At 40.0% G+C, this 24,154-nt stretch overlaps 1 pseudogene; it reads left to right on the top strand.

The window, feature by feature from the left end:
* The first annotated feature begins 10,109 nt into the window (after positions 1-10,109).
* LOC149247957 (uncharacterized) lies at positions 10,110-10,804 on the top strand (annotated as a pseudogene).
* The last annotated feature ends 13,350 nt before the right edge of the window (positions 10,805-24,154 follow it).

Raw genomic sequence — 24,154 nt, 5'->3', positions numbered from 1 at the left:
ACATCTTGATAAATAATTTATGCTTGCGGAGCAGTTGCAAGAGTAGATCTACATGCTGAAGATGTGCGGCCCAAGTGCAACTATAGATGAGGATGTCATCGAAGAAGACAAGGACAAATTTCCTGAGATATGGTTTGAGAATGTGGTTCATAAGGCTCTGAAAAGTAGAGGGGGCATTACAAAGACCAAATGGCATGACCAGGAATTCATAATGGCCTTCATGAGTTCTGAAAGCAGTCTTGGGAATGTCGACTTCCTTCATGCGAATTTGGTGGCAGCCTGAGCGAAGATCCAGCTTAGTGAAGAATTGAGCCCCATTGAGTTCATCCAGCAAATCATCAACCACCGGGATGGGAAATTTATCTTTGACTGTCAACTTATTGAGGGTCCTGAAGTCGGGACACATCCGCCACTCCCCATCTTTCTTGAGCACCATGACCACTGGGGATGAATAAGGACTAATGCTGGGACGAATGACACCTGCTTCCAAAAGTTCCTTGATGATTTTTTCTATTTCATTCTTTTGTGTGAACGGATATCTGTATGCGCGCACATTTGGGGGTTGGGCCTGTTGAAAAGTGTGCAACAAGAAATGCTTGTTGAGAGTGCAACAAGATGATGGATCTTAGTGAAAAGAGTCGCCTTCACTAAGTGGGCCCACAGGCTACTTTTGGTGCAAGTCTATTTTTAGACATATGGATCATGTCCATGGATTGCAGGTTACTGTTTATGGATGATTGGTCAAGTTGGAAAAAATAGATGGACTTCTATTTTTTGATCAAAGTGTGAGTGATCAAAGTCTATTTTTAGACTGGCTGTCAAAAATAGAAAAGTCAAATATTATTGTCTCATAATAATATTTGGACTATAAACTTGATCTTATTCTCTTGGAGCACTTCAGGATGAGCTACAGATGTGGTACATGCAGATCCCAGAGGGAAATACGTGGTTACCTATGGGATGACTAATATTTGCATGTAGGACTTCAGTTAGAACTCAAGTGAGTTGAGTTTAGTGGACTGGAGGTGCAGTTGATGGAGTTGTGTTCAGTTTAACTTTGTTAAACTAGTTGTATTTAGTCTAACTGATCAATAGACTAGAGATGAGTTGGGTGAATTAATTATTAATTAATTCACAAGTTATTAACTCATAATACAACTATATAATACATCAGTTAACTCAGTTTCATGTCAGTGCATGTTCAGTTCAACAGGGACAGGTGGTAGAGAATCAGATTGCTATCAGTTGTGACTATAGTTGTGCACCAGTTCTTGCACAATCAAGGGATTGAGTATGCCAATGAGTTTGCTCACGTATTTGCCCACATTATAGCTTGTGCTCACGTCCAACAAAGTGTGAGTGACTATTTTGCAGGTGAAATACGAGTTTGGGAAGTCATTCTCATCAGTTCTTGAGCAGGTATTGAGCTGGACAGGCAGGCAAGCAGTGGAATAGATTTGGAGATCAGATTTGAGCTGTATTGTGTGTAGCATGTGGAGATAGTACTGAGTACTTGGGATGAGTATTGTACTATGTATTGTTACATGATTCAATCACTATAATATACAAATAGTTGGTGTTTTTAGCAAGATGCTTTCCCCGGGAAAATACTGTGTTGATATGTGTGATTGATGCTTCTATGTATGCCTGTGAATGTTTCTGCTTCTTTAAATTGATGATCAATGTAGAGGAGGTTATGTATTATGCATGTTCCGCTTATAAGTGTATAATCAGGATAATCTCTGTGAATATGTGTCATATTATTCAAAATTTCTACATGGTATCGGTGCTGCTTGATTTGTAGAAGAGATTTTTACAGGATATCAAGCGAGGATTGATCATCGGATCTATTATTCAGAAAGTGTTTACATTTTATTTCTTCAGGCAGAGTCTGTAATCGGGCCAGGTAGCCTCTGGATTCATCCTTCTTTTGGAAGGTGAGATATCCGGTGAATGCCCATACAGTCGATCTCTGTACAAGAAATACTTTGTTCTCACGAATTCTAGATTGGAAGTGGTTGAGTTTTTTGAGCTGGTGGAATTCGGATTTAATTCCAAAGCAAGAGATAAACTTAGAAACATTCAGTGTGAGAATGGAGACAGTATGCCCCAGTATCTCACGAAGTTCACCCAATGCCGGGATGAGCTGGGAAGTGTGGGGTTGACTGTCGGATGAGGATGGTGAGTCTAGGACTCCTTGACCTTCCTAAGAGTTGGCATAGCTACCAGGACTCAGTGAATGGAAGGGAGCAACTGCCAAATTGGGAACGACTATGGTCAGATTTGATGCAGGAGGAGATTAGACGGAACACCAGAGACAGTTCTTCATCCATGCAGGATGAGGAGAACTGTGCCTTAGCGAGTAAGGCGAAGAAGGGGAAGGGGAAGGTTTCTCTTTCCGAATCCAGTTCTTCCAATGATGGGAAGAAGGTTGACAAGGCGAAGGTGAGATGCTTTCGTTGTCATGAGTTGGGTCATTATGCTACTAATTGCCCAAAGAAGAAGTCCAACAAGGGATCCGGGGAAGGATCTGAAGGTGAGGCAGCCTCACTTGCTTCACAGTTTGAGTTGGACTTCACACTCTTCGCATGCATGGTTTCATCCATGGTGGGAAGTGGTTGGTTTCTTGACAGTGGAGCTTCTTTCCACATGACCGGTGACAAAAGTTTGTTCAATACTTTGGAGGAGAAAAATCTCTAGATACTCAGGGATGGGTAATGATGAGAAGTATAGTGTCTCAGGTGTAGGCACGATTATTTTTCAGAGGGAGCATGGGGCTCACCTTACCTTGACTAATGTCAAGTATGTACTAGGACTGAAGAGAAACTTGGTGTCGATCGCGATGTTGGAAGACAAAGGCTATGATGTGGTCTTTAGTAAGGGAAAGGTTTTCCTTAGACACATCATCACTAAACAGGTGAAGCAGATTGGTTCACGGGTCAAGAACCTGTATGCTCTTGAGGTTGAAGATGCATGCAAAGCCTTGAGCAGCGAGGCAACTGATGGAGACTTGGTGGTTGAGAGGGAGCGTATATTACCTCTCAACATGCAGAGCCAAAAGAAGTCTCAGACGATTGTGGAGGAGCCACGATTGGTGCAGCAACTTCAGGAGGTTGTGGAGGAGCCACAACAGGGGAAGCTGAGAGGAGATCGAGTAGAGACATCTACTCATCCAGAGACCTCCAGTAGGGGGAAACTTCAAGCCAGGTGGACTGAGGGATCGCATGCAGCCATACCTCCAGGTAGGAGGTGGGGTGATGTGGATTGATCATCCCAAGGAGGAGGGGCAGGATCCTTGAGGTACCTAACCTCTTGGATGAGACCTTGCTACGGGAGCCCTGATGTGTAGTAGCAGGAACTGACTGATTGGGTAGAGACAGATGCTGATGGAGCGGCAGAGTGAGCGACAGTGCAGGGAATCCCAGGACAGCGCATAGCTAGCAAGTTGTAGCAATGCGAGAGGCACAAGTGTTTTGCACAGCGCTAGGTGGCATATAGAGGTGTGCAATGGTGTGAGATGCATGGAGATGTTGCAGTAGCGCAGATGTCAGAGAGGGAGCACTTGTCAGCAGCAGGTAGAGCTTCAGCATCAGAGGGTGTTTCTATCCCAACAGGGAGGTTAGTTGGGAGGTGCAGTGCGGATGCAATGCTGGGAGATAGAACCAGCAGCAGCACGGATGCAGTCAGAGATCAAAGTGACAGAGGCTAGAGCAGTCAGATACTAAAGAGCACAGAGATGTAGAGTTTCAGTCGACATAGGCAATAGCAGTCAGAGACTTTGATGACAGAGCAAGTGGACCGGCCAGATGTGTTGCATGGAGAACATTCCAGAGTTACAGGATCGGGTTTGAGAGGAAGCCTTTCTTGTTGAGAGGGAGTGTTGAAAAGTGTGCAACAAGAAATGCTTGTTGAGAGTGCAACAAGATGATGGAGCTTAGTGAAAAGAGTCGCCTTCACTAAGTGGGCCCACAGGCTATTTTTGGCGCAAGTCTATTTTTAGACATATGGATCATGTCTATGGATTGCAGGTTGTTGTTTATGGATGATTGGTCAAGTTGGGAAAAATAGATGGACTTCTATTTTTTGATCAAAGTGTGAGTGATCACAGTGTGAGTGATCAAAGTCTATTTTTAGACTGGCTGTCAAAAATAGAAAAGTCAAATATTATTGTCTCATAATAATATTTGGACTATAAACTTGATCTTATTCTCTTGGAGCACTTCAGGATGAGCTACGGATGTGGTACATGCAGATCCCAGAGGGAAATACATGGTTACCTATGGGATGACTAATATTTGCATGCAGGACTTCAGTTAGATCTCAAGTGAGTTGAGTTTAGTGGACTGGAGGTGCAGTTGATGGAGTTGTGTTCAGTTTAACTTTGTTAAACTAGTTGTATTTAGTCTAACTGATCAATAGACTAGAGATGAGTTGGGTGAATTAATTATTAATTAATTCACAAGTTATTAACTCATAATACAACTATAAAATACATCAGTTAACTCAGTTTCATGTCAGTGCATGTTCAGTTCAACAGGGACAGGTGGTAGAGAATCAGATTGCTATCAGTTGTGACTATAGTTGTGCACCAGATCTTGCACAATCAAGGGATTGAGTATGCCAATGAGTTTGCTCACGTATTTGCCCACATTATAGATTGTGCTCACGTCCAACAAAGTGTGAGTGACTATTTTGCAGGTGAAATACGAGTTTGGGAAGTCATTCTCATCAGTTCTTGAGCAGGTACTGAGCTGGAGAGGCAGGCAAGCAGTGGAATAGATTTGGAGATCAGATTTGAGCTGTATTGTGTGTAGCATGTGGAGATAGTACTGAGTACTTGGGATGAGTATTGTACTATGTATTGTTACATGATTCAATCACTATAATATACAAATAGTTGGGGTTTTTAGCGAGATGCTTTCCCCGGGAAAATACTGTGTTGATACGTGTGATTGATGCTTCTATGTATGCCTGTGAATGTTTCTGCTTCTGTAAATTGATGATCAACGTAGAGGAGGTTATGTATTATGCCTATTCCGCTTATAAGTGTATAATCAGGATAATCTCTGTGAATATGTGTCATATTATTCAAAATTTCTACACTTGGAACCAAGGTGATGCTATGATCATGTTCCCCTCGCGAGGGTGGAAGCTCATGAGGCTTGTCAAAGACCGGCAGATGGTTATTTAAAATCTGTAGCATCTCAGGATGAATTGGCAGAGGCTTGGTTTCGACTGCCTGGATGGCATTAAATTGAGCTACAACTCCATGATTGCCCTTTTTTAACAATTTTTCCATCTTATGCGAGCTGATGATAGAGCGGGCTCCCACCTGGAGTCCACAGAGGGTATGTGTGTAGTTGTTCTGCTTAAAACTCATATATAACTCCTTGAAATCCATTGTGATTGGCCCAAGAGTGCAGAGCCATTCAGCGCCGAGGACAATGTCGCAACCCCCCATGTGTATGGCAAACATGTGGGTTTTCAACTAATAATCCCCCATTTGAAGTTTGACATTTTCACAGCGGTCTTCACATTTCATTGTGCCTCCATCCGCAATTTGAACTTGGAAGTTAGAAACAGCTCGTACAAAACAATGCACTGCTTCTGCGACTTTTTGATGGATGAAATTATGTGTAGTTCCACTATCAATCAAGACTACTACTGGGCGATGTTTAATAAAACCTCTGATTTTCAGAGTTTGAGGGGAAGAAATTCCTGCCAAAGCATGCAACGAAATAACTGGCTCGTCAGAGACATTATCCTTTTGGTTGTCTTCTTCTAGCGGCTCATGTTCCTCCAGTGGTGGATCTTCCTCTGTTGCGCTGTAATCAGTGGCATCAATTTGAAAAAATTTGGGCTCCTTGCATTTATGACCTGGGGAGTATTTTTCATCACAGTAGTAACATAGGCCTTGCTTTCTTCTTTCGTCCATTTCCGCAGGTGACACCTTTTGGACCTTAAGCATTTGAGTCGTGTTGTGAGCCTGTGGGGGGCGATCTTTAGCAGAGAAATTTGGGCGACTGTATTGGGCTGCTAATGCATGTTCCACGTTACGAGCTACCTTGCAAGCCTCCGTCCATGTGGGAGGGTGGTGCAGTAGGACTTGGGCTTTGATAGCTTCTTTAAGACTATTGATAAAACATTCCATGTAGAACACATTTGAGAGACCCCAAGTGCGGAAGGCTAAGGCTTCAAAAGCTGTAATATATTCATCCACTGTACCAGTTTGTCGGAGCTTAGTAAGATGACCCAAAAAAGATGATTCTTGGTCAAAGCGGTCTTGAAGAGCTTTGGTGAATTTGGTCCAAGTCCTAAAAGGTCCAGTGCAACGTTGATGCCATTCCCACCATTGCCACCTTTCATTGTCCAAGTACATGCTCCCCAACATAAGCTGAGTGTCATCATCGAAGATGTGATTCAGTTTGAAATACTGCTCCATTTGTGCTATCCATGCCGATGGGTGAGAACCGTCAAATTTATGCATATCCAATTTGGGAGGTCGCTGACTGGGTTGTTGGTGGGTGTGCCAGACGTGAGGAGAGTGGCTAGACTCATCCTCATTGTGTTCATTGTCATTATATGCCTCCTCGTGGGCTTGCTCCTTGCCCTTCGGGATTATTTTCTCGACCATGCTACATAGTCCGCTAAGCTAAATGTGGAGGGATTGCACTAATTCTTCAAGTTTGTCCATCCTTTCATTGGCCATCGCTTGAGCTCTAGTTTCTACCATACACCAACCTGATTTTTTTTTAAATTGGGACCGCCTAAAAAAATTTTCACTAAGAAGTGAATGGTACCACCATGATCAACTCGTCGTCCTCATTCTGATGTGCTAGATCACCAATAAGTGCCCCGAAAGATCTCAGACTTTTTTTTTTTTTGAAAACTCCTAACCGAGTTTTACTCCTTCCTTATCAATATTGTAGTGGCCAAATCCTCAAAATGTCAATGCGGCCAAAAGTCTTGCAAAAATTATACCCCGGTATAGGAACCCTTCACAACGACTCCGATCTGGTGGATCTGAGAGATCTAAATGGCGGATCTGATAGCTCGGGGCGGCGGAACAGACTGCTTCTGCGGATCTGATGGATCTAATAGATCGAAATGGCTGATCTACGAACTCGAGACTGCAGGACTGATGTCTGCTACTGCTGCACCCCTTTGCACAAGCGGATCTGGAAGAGATTATGTGTGATCCCCCGATAGAAAAGGGAACTATGGTCTTGAAGAGTGTCAGGTGCTACAGATCGCAATATACATAAGGGTCTGGCAGTAGTACTTGGACCAATGTTTCTGGGCTCTAACTAAGGAGGATCGACCGTACCCTTAGCCGTACAACCCGACTACCCTATCGTACGGGTGAGTAATCTCTCTGAGTGTTGTTCTCGGTGTATTGTAGCCGCAAGACGGCCGACGGTTTATCTATGGAGAGGTTTCAAGGGAGCCTAGGGGGCTTCCGATATACCTAGAGGGTACGTGGAAGACAGTCCGTGCACGGTTCTGTCTAATGTGCTACTACTTGAAGGGGTACCCACAGGGGTTACAAGGGAGTCCAACAGACGTGACCACCTCTTGTATTTCCTGCGTGCATGCCTCCCAAAATCTACAGGTTTATGCGCTCAATGACAGATCCCATGGTTTAAAGACACTGGAACACGTCTCTAGCCAAAAAAAAAAAAATTGCTAAGAAATGGAGATCCCACCGGCCCTGGAAAGTGCTCTGATACCACTTGTTATGCTCTTAACCTACAAAATGATACCCAAATATAGAATATGCGAAGAAAAGATACCCAGAACAGAGAATAACAATGATTTTATTATTCAGAGAGTAATGTTCACTTGCCTCTTCGAGGGGGCAACCTCCAATAGAGTAGAGCTCAATTACAAAATAAGACACGATGCTCCTCGCACGGAGTCTCTATCCTTTATATATGACTCATACATGCAATACCATGGGCCAATACCGTGGGTTTTATTAATACCATCTATTTAATACTACGGCCCATTTGCAACTAACTGTGGTTTCGTCATTAATTGTGGATTAACCACTTACAATTATTAATATGGGCTTTATTGACTCTTGACTATGACGTGATCCCATTACATATATAAGGGGGTTAGGGTGGGACCCTAACAGGACATGTGGTCTATTGTTATTATTATTATCAATTTTTTAGGTCACAGCCAAACCAACCATCACATTGGTGTATGAAATGGATTTGTTTGTGGGACAAAGGACACGTAGTATGTTATTATTATTATTATTATCCAATTTTAAGGTCACGGTGAAGCTAGACACAACATTGGTGTATGAGACTACTTTGTGTGTAAAACAAGAGACCCACGTCCTTGGAGTGATTTGATTGCTAAATCTACCAAGGCATACATACTCTACTCCTATGACCACATAGAAGGAAGCACGGGATCTTAATCATTACGCCCATATTACATTTTGTTAAATCTCTTCTTATACAAAAGAATTAATCTTACCCCTAAGCTAACCCGTGGATTCCATCGTAAAAGATTTAGAGGTCAAGTGTTTTGGGAAAACTATACTATTACTTCCGTGAAAGTTGGAAGCAGAGAGAAGGCTCTCTCTTTTATGGGATTGTTTGTCTCGAGAGCACCTTGTGAACGTTTTGTACTCTTTTTTTTTTAAATTAAATATTTATTAATTATATTAAAATTTAGGTTTCTAATTAATAGTTAATGTTTTTTTAAGCTCAAAATTATATTTTCATTAAGGGATTCAAAATTAAGATGCATTTAAGTTGATTTTAAGGGTAAATTTTAGAAAAATATTTTCATCTAAGATGCATTTAAGTTGGTTTAATTTCTATGGATAAGGTGTAAATTTAAAATGATATAATTTTATATTTAAATATATGATATTGAAAAGTTATTATATTAATTTTCAAAGAGATTACCACAAAAACACAGAACAAAGTTACAAATCAGGATTTTTTACCCAAGGGAACCAAAATAATGGGCTTAATGGTTAAGAGGATGTGTTTCCTCCTAAGAGGTCACAAGTTCAAACCATAGGGGGTAGAGTATGTATGCCTTCATAAACTTAGAAGTCAAAATACGGTCCCTTGTCCCACAAACAAGGAGGTGTCATACACCAATTTGGTGTCTAGCTTGTGCATGACCTTAATTAGATGATAATAATAATAGGTGAATACCTTGGGCCCTGAAAATGGAGGCACAAAAACCACCTCAAACACAGATCAGTGAATAGGGTCCCTTATCCGAAAAAGAAGGTCTCATACAACAATTTACTGTCTCGCTTGGCCATGACCTTAAAATTAGATGATAATAATAATAATAGGTCAATACCTGTCCCTGAAAATGGAAGCACAAGCAGCACACCGAACACAAATTCATGAATATTTGAGTAAAAAATATATCACACTTTCAATTAGAAGTATATTTATATCGTATATATAATTTTATGTTAAATAGAACTATTTTTTATCTTTGTTTTTTAAGTTGGTTGGGTTGATAGCTACACCCTTGACATTTGGCTTGCCAAAAAATGACCTAGGGGCATGTAAGCCGTCAAAATTACCTGCGACCTGGGCCACACTAACCTTTAACACGATTGAAATTTTTTCCACAGAGTTTTGAACTCGTATCCTTCAGATCACGGTATCACTTAGTTGTACACCTCATCACCCTTTATTATACACTCAATAACAATATTAAATGAATCTATATCTATAATATTTTTTTGTTGATATCTATTCTATACATAAATTTATTTAAAAATTAAATTATATATATATATATATATATATATATATATATATATTATTTTTTTATACAATATTTATAATAAAATATAAACTTATTATGCTAAATATTCTTTAACATAAAATTTCTTTGCAATTAGATTTAAAATTTAAACATCAAACTCAACTTATCAAATAACTACCTCTTAAGACATTTCCCTCGTAAGGCATTTTCAAAGGCATTTCCCTTTGAAAATAACTCCCGTAGCTTGTGTACCTTTTTGCACCATTGGATCGAAGGTTGGACGATTAAAATATTTTAACTCATTCGATCCATGGCCTCTAACTACCTAACCAAATCCAATAGGTTTCATGGGTTTTGTAGGTTCTTTGCTGGCTTTTGTAGAGGTTTGTTTCTTCTTCACGACTGAAAATATTTGGTATTTTGATGTGATCCTTTACTGGAAAATGTCGTAGAGAATAATACGCATCGTAGGTGATTGGTCCAATGTGAAAACCGCATCGTAGGTAATTGGTCCAATGTGAAAACCGCTCTGGACATCGGATGCGGGCGCAAGATTCCTCTTAAAGATGTGGCAATGCAACTGAAGAAGGAAGCAACAACGGGTGGGTAGTGGGAATGGATCTTTGCCTCGACTAGAAAAAATTGATGTCATCCACTTTGAAAATAATTTCCATTTAAGGAGTCCAAGAATATGTTACTTGCAGAAGCAAGACGCTTGAAATTTTCCATTTATGGACAATTACTTCAACGTGGTGGTCTCCGTCGTTTTACTCCGTATAGTGTGCAAAGAATTTGGGGAAAAGAGCTCTGCCGCAGCAGTCGAGCGAGAAAAGATGCTCCAAGAAGTGGTAAGGGTTTTAAATCCCGGTGGGATGGCCATTATTTGGGACTTAGTATACGTTCCTAAGTATGTGCAGAGGCTTCATTAGGGGTTTCTGAGTTCATTGTGACCTTCATGGTGCAAAGTCACATTATTTCCTTCAGGAAACCCCATCATCAAGTCCAGCTCAACGGCCATGACTTGAGAAGTAGTATTGCATGATGAAAAAGTTTCATCCTCCCATACCTTTAATTCAAGAAGAATAATCAAAAAGTTATGTTATTTAAACCTTTCTTCCAAAGGATGATCTTAACTTGAGAAGAAGTTGCATATAAACGTAAAAAATTATGCAGTGCTAGTAGCTTAGTTATTATAATTTTGTAGAGCCATGTTCATGTTTTCTTCGTCATCCAAAGCAAGGATGATCTGCGAAAGACTAGAAATATTACAGCTTATTATTATTATTTTTTTTTATTATCATGGGTATATAGGGTTTTTTTCTACTACCGACTCTGTAATTTGATTATAAGTTTATACAAAGAAAAGAAAAGGTTGGATTTTCCTTCTTTTCTTTTCGTGTGATTCGTTGTGTGTAAATCCAGGCTGGAAATAGTTTTTTTTTTCTCTTTTGGTGCATCCCGGTCATGGAATGTGAGGGAATGGGATGGGAGATGAGTCGTAATCACATATCCTCATCTTCTGAATTGCACCAATGTGAAAGACCTGATATGCTCATAAACCCAGCTGTGCTTGTGGGGAAGTCCTTGGAATTTTTCGGGGATAGTCATTTTTATTTTCCAAGCTGGTAAAGTTGGGTCAAGCATAGCTTCATGCTTATTATGTGCCCACGATGTCGTTGTGGCTGGCTTGCAAGATTCATAGTGGCTTCTTACAAATTTTCAATTATCTCTCTTATTAGTCCCTGCCATCTGGCATTCGGCAGGGACTATAGTAATCGTTTGCGACGGATATAGCATTAGTTCGACCTGCTTAGCCTCATGAATATCCACCTCCTATCGCGAATATCCAAACTTTTTAAACTTTTTTGCCAGTATTCTTTTTCATCGCCTTATTTGGCCTCTTCCAGAGGCAAGAGGGCGGAAAGCATATGTTATATGCTATGTTTGCTTCAAATTTGTAAATTTAAATTCAAACTAATGCTGGACTAATGCCAGCATTAAATCTCAGGCATTTTATGTTAATCAAAATGTGTTCTGTATAATAGAAAACCATCTTATGATAGGGAAGCACCCACCTGCACACCATGCATTACTCTGTCATTCCACCTGCACACCATGCATTACTCCGGGCATGCTGGATTGTTGTCTATTTAGGATCTCTTCCCTCTCGTCGGCCATCTCTGAGACTGTCTCGGCTGTGGCGGGATTTCTGTGCAGAGGGCGCAGATCATTCAGGTATTCTTGAAATCAAGAATCAATTTAAATCCTGCAAAGATAAATGTAATTTGTTAATAGCAGTAATGTATTCCATTAATCGTAGAGAACGCAATGTTGGATTCAACAACTACCTATTCTGGTCTCTATCATAAAATCTCCCATTTGTTAATTTTCTTGTTTGTTTGACAGACCGCGTAGGTAAGTTTTACTGATCATGCAATTTGGTGTAGGCCATCAAGAAAGTGGACTTTGTTATCTCAGCTGTAGGGGATTTCCAGCATGCAAGTCAGATGAATATCATCAAGACCATTAAAGAAATTGGAGTCATTTCATGAAAATTCGTGGTGACATAAAGGTAATGTTCTGAGACTAGTTACCTGGTGCCATTATTTAGATTGCGTGCAGACAGAGTCAGAAATTGGAGTCATTTCATGAAAATTCGTGGTGACATAAAGGTAATGTTCTGAGACTAGTTACCTGGTGCCATTATTTAGATTGCGTGCAGACAGAGTCGGTTTCTTCAATTGTTGTTCCTGGACTTGCTCTTGCTGCTTTTCCCTCAAAGTAAAAGGCAGACAGAGTCGGTTTTTTGAATTCCTAATTCCTGCATCATGAAGATTGGCATTGTTAAAAGAAAATCAGAATTCCTGCATCATGAATGTTGGCATTGTTAAAAAAATTCAGATTCGAAAAATAGATGTTAGCTGGTGTTGTATGAGACTTGCCTCAATTGGCATGCTTTCTCCTATTCTTGTTTACCCAGTGATACCGTTCTATCTTGAGGATTTCATTGTTACTGGAAATCACTTCGCTATTAATAAATTCTAGAAGTGGAATTGTTTTTACATGTTCTGTTTTTCTTTGTTCTGACTAATTTATCCCTGTGTGGTCTCTTGGCAGGAGATTCACAATGTTGTACTTCACAAGGATTCATTTCCAAAATGCTTCCTGTGTATAGCTTATCCTCTTAGGATCTATTTCAATTTCAAAATATTTCTAAAATCTAATTAATTTGAATTCGCCATGAAACCACATAAAAAAATTAGTTGATTACCGCAAATTTGTCTGATTACCACAAATTTGTCGAATCTTGTCCGCACTGTTACGATCCTCTTTTTCGTGGCTGCCCTCTGTTCGCCGAAGCCCTTGCTTTGGACCTGAAGCCTCTTATTCAGCGGCTCCCCTGATGGCAAGGGTTCTCATCCACTTCTTTTTTTATTAGGATGCAACATTAAAAACAGCCCTGTGCAGCCACTGTTTGCAGGGACACTTCCGAAGGTTTCTCCTCCATATTTCACTTCGCTGCCAGGCTTTCTCCGATCCTGTAAAAAGAACAGGGTAAATTCTTATAACAGACCTGCTCAAATACACCTTTCTGAGGCCGCCTTCTTAAAAAGCTTGTACTAAAAATTGCAAGTAAAGCCACAACCTATGATGGTGGCCACAAAATGCATGTCACCCATCTCCAGATGAAGCTGCTTTCTCAAAAAAACATTCGCTTTCTCCAAAAACTTGTAATAAAAACTACCAGATCCGCTACTCATATGCCTTCTCTGTCGTAGGTAGCTATGGATCAGCGGCTGAAGCAGCTTAAGATCCCTCGCTCTGTTCTGTTTCCCTCCCCAAAAAAACTAGGCTCTAGCAAGAGAAACAGCGGCAAGACCAGCATCACAGCGGCAGGACCAACATCACAGCCATGCCAACAAACCAAACTACCAGCTGTGTAATCAAGAATTGCTTCATGTTTCGGTTTCACACTCATTATACAAACGTTTAGTGTGAAGAACCGGCAGGTGGTTTGCATGCAAGCCTCGAGTAACATTTGTCGCTACCAAAAATTATTTTAAGAGTATACAAGACATTTAGATGCAGATTAATAGAATTACTAATTACCGGGGCCCGAAGCGATGCATGTAGACGACCATATATATTCAAATGCATATCCCATCTCCATCCTTCCCGGCGAATCACGTGTCGAAACTGGATACTACAAAAAATTGATATAGACATATTGAGAATCAACCTACCTACAATGTCAGAGATACCAAAATCATGATCTCTGCATTCAACTCATTTAAGGACGGCAATTTCACGAGCAGTTTATATGTATATGATAAGAAATCTATCCGCTGGTTTGTCTATAACGAGGCAGACAAAAGCAATGGCCCAAAATTACCAGAGACGAGATTTTATAAAATAAATACAAATCTATCTGATGGTTTGTCTTGCCCTGTGACCAGGTAAAGGAAAAACAATAAGCCAAAACTAGTTTTCAAGACTATTTTATTTTAATGTGAAATATTTAAAATAGAGTTTCGAGATCCCAAAACAACAAATAATATAAAAAAATTATGTTATAAGACAGCGAAACAAATAATTATAATACCAAACTCTTCGTCGCCATTTTCATAATCTTTTATTTTAAAACTGGCGGTCAATGATATGAAGGTGCGTGCAGCGTGACATAAATACGAAGTCTTACTTTTAAGCATGCAGTTGAAAGGGAATAATGAACATGCGACTCGGAAATTGAATGGCCCACCACTATTTTTAAAAGGCAGCATGGCAGTTGTGCAGTGTCATGGGCAGGAAGTCTCACAACATTGTTGCTTACCACCACGTAGCCCAATGTGTAAAGAATCCTCTAACGCTCATTTCGAAACATATTATTGCAACGCCACATTAGAGTTTATTTTATCACTAACCATCCACGTTTCATTTACTTCAAACACGTAGCTTTTATGTTTTCGAATGTATGCTGAGTAAATGTATCATTTACAAGATGTTTCATGCATGCGCTAACTCCATGATAAAAAACAAAATGGGAGGGTCCTAATTCATGGTGCCAGAATTTCATTTCTCCTGAGATCTACCCTCGCTTGAACCAGAACTGTAATCTCGTGAAGGGCAAGCCAGTTTATGAAGCCGGTAACAACGATCTAGAAGAAGGTATCATAATTAGTGAGCTCATATGTTTCTTGATCATCGGATACACCTACCGGCACGCACATTTTCAACGTCAGTCAAGGAATTAGGAATAAGCATTGGTCGCTAGTCAAGCATTCAAATTTCAAATGCACTAATTCAAATTTCAAATGCACTATAGTAAATACTTGGAAGGTATTGAGTTTTAGTGCTAACAACAATGTTACTCCATTATTGTAATGACTCTAAATACATGTGACCTAAATATAAAATCAACATATTTCAAGGGCAGGAGCACATCCATTTCAGAAGATGTTTTGAAATATTCAACTGGGTACATTAAAGATTAATTACCTCTAGGGGTGCTTTGTAACGTCGATGCATGTATTGGCGAAAGCTGCTCATGCTCTTTAGAAAACGGAGCTGTTTTACATGAATTATGTTCCCATCTTTACCAACACATGGGTGCTTCGAAAAATACTTATATGCCTCGTCTGCTGCAACAGAGTTACGCAATGGATTTGCAACAGATGATGCGACGTGATAAACAAAGAGACCGTTCTGGTATGCATGTGCGACCATAGCTACGATCATTGCGTTTACAACCATATCTGCGGGAATCTGTTAATCATCAAACGAACAATATCAAATCTAAATACTAAGCAGTCTATGTATTTACGAACAACAACATAGCTAGGGGACCTTATGCGAGAAGGAATTGAACAATCAAATGTAAATACTGAGCACACCTCCATCAATTACAGGTAATTACTTGTTGTATAATTATTCGGACGTCTGTTCCCATCTTTACCAACACATGGGTGCTTCGAAAAATACTTATATGCCTCGTCTGCTGCGACAGAGTTACGCAATGGATTTGCAACAGATGATGCGACGTGATAAACAAAGAGACCGTTCTGGTATGCATGTGCGACCATAGCTACGATCATTGCGTTTACAACCATATCTGCGGGAATCTGTTAAACATCAAACGAACAATATCAAATCTAAATACTGAGCAGTCTATGTATTTATGAACAACAACATAGCTAGGGGACCTTATGCGAGAAGGAATTGAACAATCAAATGTAAATACTGAGCACACCTCCATCAATTACAGGTAATTACTTGTTGTATAATTATTCAGACGTCTGTTCCCATCTTTACCAACACATGGGTGCTTCGAAAAATGCTTATATGCCTCGTCTGATGCGACAGAGTTACGCAATGGATTTGCAACAGATGATGCGTCGTGATAAACAAAGAGACCGTTCTGGTATGCATGTGCGACCATAGCTACGATCATTGTGTTTACAACCATATCTGCGGGAATCTGTTAAACATCAAATGAACAATATCAAATCTAAATACTGAGCAGTCTATGTATTTACGAACAACAACATAGCTAGGGAACCTTGGACGTCGGCTCTGCTCCATATGACCCTACCCCTAGGCAGGGACTAGTTGCCTTGCAACTCATCTTGTTTATCTACTTACCATTTCATTCATATGGGTTGATATTGGTACTAATCCCTTTAAGATAAGTAGCAAACGATAGTTGCTTTCTTTTTGTTTAGGCTATGCGTTAAGGTGGCAACCACTATTGTTTTGTGGTGGATTTGTATCAATTTCTAGAAACAAATATCATATTATTGTAACCAATTATTTCACTCTGAATTTCAGAGGGTTAGGGTAAGTACCCCAGGCTTGTAATTAATGTGGCAGATCGTTTGGGGATCATTCCTTTGTTCAAATTCTTGAAGAAGTTTCACATTGCCAAAATATTATTGCTATTTCACATTGCCAAAATATTATTGCTATGGGGAGCATGCTGTAGTGGGATGGGATACCTACACACATGCACATCAGCCAAATAGTGAACTAACCACGAAATAGAAGGAATCGACTAACATTTAGAAGGGTCAGTGTCGCTAACTCTTTTGGACATAGAAACAATACATACTATTGAATTATCAATTTTAACCCAAGGGAACCAAAAGAATGGGCTTAATGGTTAAGAGCATGTGTTTCCTCCTAAGAGGTCATGATTTCAGAACGAGAGGGGGTAGAGTAGGTATGACTTCGTAAACTTAGCAATCAAAATAAGGTCCCTTGTCCCACACAGAAGAAGGTATCACGCACCAATTTGGTGTCTGGCTTGTCCATGAACTTAATTAGATTATAATAATAATAATAGCATGTTAATGCCTTGGGCCCTGAAAATGGGAGGACAAAAACCACCGGAACACAAATTAATGAATAGGGTCCCTTGTCCCAAAAACAAGGAGGACTCATACACCAATTTGGTGTCTGGCTTGGCCATGACCTTAAAATTAGATGACAATAATAATAATAGGTCAATAATTGGGTTCGGAAGGCTTGAGAAAAAATGACCGAAGGGCATGTAAGCCGTCAAAATTACTTACGGCCTGGGCCACACCAACCTTTAACACAATTGGATTTTTTCCAACTGAGTTTTGAACTCATAACCTTCACATCACGGTGTCACTTAGTTTTACACCCCATCACCCTCTATTCTACATGTTAAATGAATCTATATTTATAATATTTTTTTCAAATATCTATTTAATATATAAATTTATTTAAAAATTAATATATATATATATATATATATATATATATATATATATATATATATATATAATATTTTTCTATCTAGTATTTATTGATCTGAATTTGAAACTACTTGAAATTTGTTTGCAAGGTATTCAATTTAGAAATAAACATGTTTAAAAGACTTCCATGTCTTGCAGAAAGGAAACACATGAAATTTTCAGCTGTTTATGACCCATCTAAGCATAGTAGAATTATTTCCTTTTACTGTTTAACACATTAAAACGAATTTTTTCTGCAAAATAAACCAACCACATATGCAAAATAAGTTGATAAAGCAGTTCACCCCCTCCAGGGCTACGTCTGCTGGGTCCAAAGCCCCCAAATGGGCTTGTCCTTGTTTTTATAAAATGCTCAAATTGAAAATACAGCTGAATAGAAGCATCTACAGGAGAAGTAGATGGTAGAAATGTACTCAGAACACTTGAATCCTTAAGTATTGACTATTGGATCGCCTCCAATGGATACCTGCAACCCTGTACAGTCTTCCCAATACTGGGCCCTAGTGGCTCCTAGAACTTCCACGGCTTAAAAACGTCTGCAAATGACCTCTGATGGTTGTAATACCTATACCAATGGCTTCCGAAGGTCGAAAATACCCAAAATAAAAAAAAATTCGTCTAAAACCGACTTTCCTAGCCAAAGTTATGGCCATTTACTCCTGACTGCCAGTTTCGCCTAACAAAACCCCAGTTACATTTAGTGACGGCCAGTTAAGCCCGCCAAATATGGCGGGACCACCAAATTTGGCACTCCGCCAATTCCGCCGCTAACTAAACTGCTGTTACAATTAATGTTGCATGTGACCAGCTGGCGGATTTGCTTCGGATTCTGTGCCGGCAATTAGTGTACTGGCTCCTGGTTCCCGAGTCGAGGTCACATGAAGGGCGGGGCTGGCCCCCTTTCCTTTCCCGCTCCTCAATTTTTAAACTTTATTAAATAAACGTTCCAATTGACCAACGGATCATGCTGTGGGCTAACGGTAAGCTTGTGTATTGATAATGTAGAGGTCGCGGGTTCGAACCCGGCCCCTGCCAAACTGACCTTTTAACATGCGTCCAAAATGCTCCGCTGATGTCATCTGGGGCCACGTGGCGCCCTCCGGGCCTGCCACGTGGTGGCCTGTGATTGGCTGCCGAGAGGGAATATTCCCTGGAATATTCCAAGGAATATTTTGCGGAATATTCCTTTTCTAATTTTTTTTTAAATTCAAATTTTCTAATGTTTTGGGCAAAATATTATTTTGGCCGTATCTTCCTCATACGGCGACTGTTTTTCGAACCGTTTGCGGCACCGGAATCGGGAGGACGAGAAATTTCCAGTAGTTTAGCTTTGAACTAGTTCTGAGCACTTTGAATTTTGAGCATTTTTACGACACTTAGGACATGAACACCTGATCACGCCTCCCCATTGGGAAGCTTTTGGACCCCAAAAGCCTTCAACTACCTGTTAAAGAGGTGAGGGTAGAGCTCCCTCACTCTGTCCACCTCCATCCACTTTGCCTTGTTCGGTTTGCTGCCTTTGAAACCAACCCGAACATAATCTACACTGCCCCTCCTTGAAGTGCGTGTCCTTCTGTTAAGGATTGTATCTTCTTTCAGCTCATCTAAGAATTCTGGCGAGAAATCTTCTATAGATGGAAGTTGAACAGCACTTTCATGATCAGCAATCAAAGGAGGTTCATACAAACGTAAGTTCTCCACATTGACAACAGAATACATTTGCATGTAGGAAGGCAAATCTAATTGAAAAGCATTATTTCCAACCTTCTTGAGGATTTTGAATGGACCATAACGAATAGGCTTCAGCTTTTTACCTTCTCCTTGCATCCTTTCCTTACTAATGTACAGCCATACCTCATCCCCTTCTTGAAACTTGTGATCGACTCTATGCTTGTCGTGTCTTTCCTTGTACTTGCCTTCACTCTTCTCAAGCTGTTCTTGAATTTGCTGATGTATTTGCTTAATTCTTTCAATGAATGAACGAGCTTTGTCAATATCACTATGTCCCTCAATGGCGACATCTTTCTCAAGAATGAAATGAAGAGGTGATTTTGGCAAGTAACCAAAACAAGCTTCAAACGGTGAGGTGTTTGTGGAAGAGTGCTTGGCACGGTTGTAAGCATGCTGTATGTAGTGCAAATGTTCATCCCAAAGCTTGGGATGCTTGCTGCAATAACCTCTCAAGAGGTGCACAATGGTTCTGTTCACAACTTCGGTTTTTCCATCTGTTTGCGGATGGAAAGCAATACTTTTCTTCAACTTTGTGTCCATCATCTCCCATAGGTTGGACCAAAAATTCCCCACAAATCTGGAATCCCTGTCACTAATAATGGAAGTAGGCAAACCAAAGTGAATCCATACATGATGAAAAAATAATTCAGCAGTTTGTTCAGCAGTTATAGTTTTCTTACAAGGCATAAGTATACACATTTTGCTGAAACGATCAACTACTACATATAAATAATCATGTTGCTTTCTAGATTTTGGCAAACCTCCTACAAAATCCATAGAGATGCTCTCCCATGGTCTAGAAGGTACCGGCAAAGGAGTATACAAACCAATCTTCCTATTGCTAGGCTTGCTTGTAGCACATAATGAACAACCTCTTATGAACCTTGAAACAAAATCTACCATGCGAGGCCAATAGCAATACCTCTGTAGATGTGCAACTCTTTTGCTCACACCGAAATGGCCAGCAATAAGAGAAGAATGAGCTTCTCTTATGACATTTATCCTCTCCCCCTGTGGTATACACAACTTGCCCAAATGAAACAGCAAATTGTTATGCATGTGATAATCATTTTCCTCTACATGATTCCCATTACTCAAGTTAGCATACACATCTTTAAAGTCATCATCAGATGCATATTGTTCTATGTAACTATCATGTACAATGGAAGCATTCTTAAGTAAAATAACAGCACCAATAATAGGCCTTGAAAGCATATCAGCAACCTTATTCAAAGTACCTTTCTTGTACCTTATTACCAAATGGAACTGTTGCAAGAAGCCCATCCATCTGAAGTGTCGTGACTGTTGTAACTTGCTTTGTGATTGCAAGTAATGTAAGGGCTGATGGTCGGTATGTATAACAGTTTCTTTGCCCATCAAATAGTGTTTCCACTTTTTGACGCTTTGTACCAACGCATACAACTCCTTATCATATGTAGGATAATTTACAACAGCACCATTAAAAGTTTTAGAATGAAAAGCAATAGGCTTACCATGTTGTAGAAGAACTGCACCCATAGCATAATCACTAGCATCAGTTTGTATCTCAAATGGCTGTCTCAAATCCGGTAATGCAAGGACTGGAGCTGAACTAATCTTCTCTTTCAAAGATTCGAAAGCTTTTTGCTGCTTGCCTCCCCATTGGAAAGCATGCTTCACACTTGTCACTACATGCATAGGAGCTGCTATAGAAGAGAAGTTAGAGATGAACTTCCTCCAATATTGAGCTGCACCCAAAAAACGTCTTACCTCTGTTATGGATTTGGGAGTAGGCCACTTCACAATAGCCTCAATCTTAGCAGGATCAATTCTCAAAGCACCTCCTCCTACTATGTGTCCCAAATAAACCAAAGAAGTCTTTCCAAATTCACACTTTGACATTTTAAGAAATAACTGATTCTTCTTCAAAACATCAAGTACTTTTCTAACATGCATGACGTGATCTTCTCTAGACTTGCTGAAAATTAAGATGTCATCTAAGTAGACAATAATGAAATCATCAAGAAAAGGACGCAAGACATCATCCATTACCCGCATGAAAGTTGCAGGTGCATTGCACAAACCAAATGGCATCACAAGCCACTCAAAGAGTCCTTGTTTGGTTTTAAAGGTTGTCTTCCAAATGTCACTTTCTTCAATTCTTACTTGCTGATATCCACTACGCAAGTCTAACTTAGTGAAATATCGAGCATCTTTCAGCTGGTCTAGCAAATCATCTATCCTTGGGAGTGGGTAACGATTCTTTACCGTTATCTTGTTCAAGGCCCTGAAATCAACACACATACGCCAAGTGCCATCTTTCTTTGGAATCAATACAATCGGTGACCCACATGGCGAAGTACTTGGCCTTATGAAACCCTTGTCTAACAAGTCCTTGATTTGCTTCTTGATTTCAGCATTCTCCATAATAGACATGCGGTACATGCCTATGTTTGGAAGAGTACAATCTGGATGCAAATGGATTTCATGTTGAATCTCCCTCTTAGGAGGCAAACCTGTTGGCTCCTGAAACATCTCATGATATGCATCAACTACATCATACAGATCTGATTTAAGTTTTGGATCACAATTGTCAAATGACTCATGATTCACATCAACCTTGGGCTTAATCATAAGAAGAACAAAATTCTTACTTGAATTGACTAGCCCTTTTACCTGTCCTGCATTCACCATCGCTATATTTGTCTTCTTGCGATGAGCTCTAACAATGAACTCCTTGCCATCTTTGAAAAGATGATATTTGTTTTCATGGCGACGAAAGATAGCTTTCCTGTCAAACAAGTAGGGACTTCCCAAAACAATTCCTTCTGTATCAAAAGGTACCACATCAAGTTCAACTGTGTCAATAAAATGTGCAGTAATTGCAAAGCGCAATGTGCACTTCCTTGAAACTTGTAAATTTGCATCCTTGCAAATCCATCCAAGTGGATATGGCTTCGGATGTGGAACGGTCTCAAGTTTAAGCTGCTTGACCAAGTCCTCTGATATAAGGTTTGCTTGTGACCCATTATCAAAAAGTGTGTCAATCTTAGTATGTTTTGAAATCACCCTCACATGAAACAGTTCAATTCTTTCTTCCTCATTAGGAGCTTGTACATGGCAGTTTGAGGTACTAGTGCTGGCTTGAGTTTCAATTTCTTTTCCCTTCAATTTTTTCAAACCCATGGCTGTAATTTTGGTTTCATCACCTGAATCTTCCCCTAAATCTTGTGGTGTAGATGTAGTAGCAGCAGTTTTCTGTTTCCCTTTGGATTTGTTAGATTGAGGTCTTTTTTCAGGATGTAATTTCCAACAGTTTTTCTCCTCATGGCCTGGTTTAGAACATTGTTTACAGATCACTTTCTCACTCTCCTGCTTGACAGATGCATTCTTTCTTTCTTTTCCCTTGGAGGTTTTCTCTTTGCTTTTCCCCTTGGGGGGCTTGTTTCTACCCTCTTCAAATGTGTTTTTTCCCCTTGCCTCTAAATGGGTAGCTTGGACACAAACCTCGTCCAGGCTAGTAGGGTTAAACATAAAGATGGTGTGTCTAAGGTAGCTATGCAAGCCACCAATGTATTTCAGCAAGGTTTCTTGGGTCTGTAAATCTACCCTTAACAAGAGAGCTCTTCTCCTGAATTCTTGGGTGTAGTCTTGGACACTCTGACCCTTAAGTTGTCTGAAATTTTGCCAGTTCATAATGGCTTTCTGCATGTGAGCAAGAGGATAAAACTATTTTTTAATGGCTAACAGAAATTCAGGCCATGTTAAGGTAACCTTACCAAATTTCTTGATCTCCTCTTTAGTCTTGGCCTCCCACCAGACCAAGGCTGCTCCATCCATTCTCAAAGAAGCCAACTGAATCTTTGTGGCATCATCATGCATATTCTGGATCCTCAAGTAAACTTCCAACTGCCTAATCCAGTTGTCAAGCTTTTCTGCATTCACTTCACCATTAAACATAGGTAATTCGAATTTTACATCAAGCTTCAAAAAAGGACTTTTTCCAGAGGATCTATGCTTATGAAAAGAAGAAGACGAGGATGAAGAGGAAGAAGGTGAAGATGGGGGTGGTGGATCACCATTACCTCCATGTCCTTTCTTGGAATGATCATCATCCTTCTTACCTCCTGAAGAGCCCTCTCCTTCATGTGGATGTTTGGACCCTTCTCCAGCCAATTTCTCATTTCTTTCTTGGTAAAATATCCTCACCATTTCAGTGAGATCTAAGAAAGCCTTTCTGAAGACTCTTTCTTCTTCTCTTGGATCTGTCTCTATAGGAATTTCTCCTTCATGTTCAGACATCCTTGAAGCTTCTGCTGAGACTCTTGAGGGTGAAATTGAAGGTGGAGGTGATGGCTCTCTGGCCTTCCTTGACTGAGGATTCTCTCGTTCTCTAGTCAACTGTCCTTCCCCTCTTTTAAGTTTCAACCTGGTAAGCATCAATACTTGCAAGACAGTTAGAAGATCTTTGCACAAAACCCTGAGCTCTGATACCAACTTGATCTGAATTTGAAACTACTTGAAATTTGTTTGCAAGGTATTCAATTCAGAAATAAACATGTTTAAAAGACTTCCATGTCTTGCAGAAAGGAAACACATGAAATTTTCAGCTGTTTATGACCCATCTAAGCATAGCAGAATTATTTCCTTTTACTGTTTAACACATTAAAATGAATTTGTTCTGCAAAATAAACCAACCACATATGCAAAAGAAGTTTATAAAGCAGGTCACCCCCTCCAGGGCTACGTCTGCTGGGTCCAAAGCCCCCAAATGGGCTTGTCCTTGTTTTTATAAAATGCTCAAATTGAAAATATAGCTGAATAGAAGCATCTACAGGAGAAATAGATGGTAGAAATGGATTCAAAACACTTGAATCCTTCAGGATTGACTATTGGATCACCTC

Source organism: Pinus tabuliformis, chromosome 7 (genome assembly GCF_031772625.1).
Source record: "Pinus tabuliformis cultivar Carrire ecotype Pingquan chromosome 7, CPIR1, whole genome shotgun sequence".
Taxonomy (NCBI): Eukaryota; Viridiplantae; Streptophyta; class Pinopsida; order Pinales; family Pinaceae; genus Pinus; species Pinus tabuliformis.
The sequence above is the reverse complement of the archived record's forward strand: the minus strand, read 5'-3'. Positions and strand labels throughout refer to the sequence as shown.